The sequence below is a fragment of the Peromyscus eremicus genome, chromosome 14, assembly GCF_949786415.1.
Source record: "Peromyscus eremicus chromosome 14, PerEre_H2_v1, whole genome shotgun sequence".
Lineage (NCBI taxonomy): Eukaryota > Metazoa > Chordata > Mammalia > Rodentia > Cricetidae > Peromyscus > Peromyscus eremicus.
This window is the reverse complement of record NC_081430.1, coordinates 15,145,531-15,147,680: the sequence shown is the minus strand read 5'-3', so window position 1 is coordinate 15,147,680 and position 2,150 is coordinate 15,145,531.

Genomic DNA, 2,150 nt, shown 5'->3' with positions numbered 1-2,150 from the left:
ACAGAAAATATCCAGAAATGTTTCTGGGAAATGTAGCTCAGCAGTAGAGTGCTTGTCTAGCATGAGGCCCAGGTTCCATTCCCACTGTTGTGAGAAAAGGAAGAAAGAAAATGTGGGTGGGGATAGAGTGTCAAAACCATAACACACACACACACACACACACACACACACCCCTCCATAAAAACAAACTACTGTAAAGTTTGGTGAGTTGGAGCAGAGCACCCCCTTGTGGTTCTTCACAGGAGTAAGCATTTCAGGATACCAAAGAGGGATCCATGGTTCAACCATTTGTCCTTTGAAATCCAGCTCTGTTGCATATGTGGCTTTGGAGGTGACTGTGATTGTAGTAACTGGATGACATAATGAATGTACAGCCCTGTGCCTGCCACCTCCACGCTCAGTGTATGTCAGGTCTGAGTCAGTCTTTCCTGTGTTGGACCCTGAAGCAGTGACTTTGTAGGAGTTTAATGGCTGCTGAAAGTCGTGCTGGCTGGTAGATGGGCAGTTTCTTGCAGGCCATGCTGGCTCAGGGCATGTGGAGCAGATGTTATCCAAGTCTCTGGCCATTTTTATGATCCTTCTACATTTCATAGACAGACGCTCTAGCACATGAGAGACAGCTGACCTAAGTGCCCAGTAGGAGCCACTTGCTGAAAGAAGCATCCGGCACCAACCATGGGAGTGAAAATGAACACTTCGCACTTCGTGGTCTGAGAATATTCTCTATCCTTTGAACAGGAATTCATGCTACTCTTTAAAGAATGGGTTCAAAATCATTCTGAAGATGCATCTGTGTGACTCCAAGGAGGCAGAGTCCTTTCTCTGACTGTTTCCCCAAGGCTACTTAAAAGAACCATGGGCTCTACAACTTGAACTTAGTCTAAAGTGAATATAGCCCTTAGAGGAAAAAGAAAGCAACTAGATCTCACTAACACCTACATTGGTGATGACCTATCTTTCTGGAAGAATTTGATGTGTTCAGCTAAGATAGTCTCAGGAAAACTATGGTGATGGCATACTATTTCCACACAATTACAGTGCTTTATTTATAAAATGGAAGCCTAGCATTATTAGTAGGCCATTTGTAGAGAACCATGCAGGCAAGAGAGGTCAGGGCAGTTAGAACAGTAGGTCTGCTCCAACCGAAATCCCAAATGTCATCCCTCTAAATAGTGTACTGTGTTACTTTCTACCAAACTACAAGCTGCACAGACTTTCTTCTTGACAACGTATGACGATCTGAATCCTTAGCAGAAAACCTCCTGGCTTTGACATTAGTGCTGTGTCTTTAGAAAAACTACCATTTTTCTGTATCTGGTTCTTCATGTCCCAAAGTAAAATAATCTCCACTGTGTCTGCCTCAGGCCAAGTGGATGACGTGACATGTGGTAGCTGCTGAGAGAGAGTGCATGGTGCTATGGAGATGTAGACTTTCCAAACCCTCCTCTTCACTGGCCCCAATGCCCACACAATCCCTCTATGTACCACCACCTCTCTTCTTGTGGACCCATCCTAGTAGCAGTGGATGGTATCAAAATTTTCTTCCTTCATCAAAAGGAAAATAAAGACCCCCCCCCAAGCTGACTAGTCGCCATTATGGAATGTGGAACAGGAAACAATAAGACATAGTCTGAAACTGGTCATGGAAGGACACAAGGGGCTTCCCCCCATTCCTGAGGGGAAGTGTAAAGACCATCCCTAAGGTCAAGGTGCTGCATTGTACAGATCACTTTGGAAGCAGTGGTGCCCTAAGACTGGGTAATGCTGGAGAGTCCTGACAGCCTCTCAGAGAAGCAGATGTCTACCCACCAAGAAAACAGTAAAGACAACAGCAAAGTTTCAGAAACCTTCAGGGAAGTCTGACGTTCACATCCAAGAGCTGAACTGGGACCTCTTCACCCCCTCACTGGACAGGACTGTTGTCGTGAGATTAGTGTCCTAAAATTAGCTAACATAGAGGAAGCCACAGAGAAGGGCCAAGTCTTGGAATTCACTAAGTAAAAGTGAAAGGGGTGGTGGTTAGTAAGTTATCTGAGAGTCAGGTTCTGACAGAAGATAACCCAAAGACATCCAATCAGTGGAAGACTCAGCTTCCCTCCTCTGAACCCATGAGTGCAGCACTGTTCTCCCAATGGAAAGTGGTAAGGCTA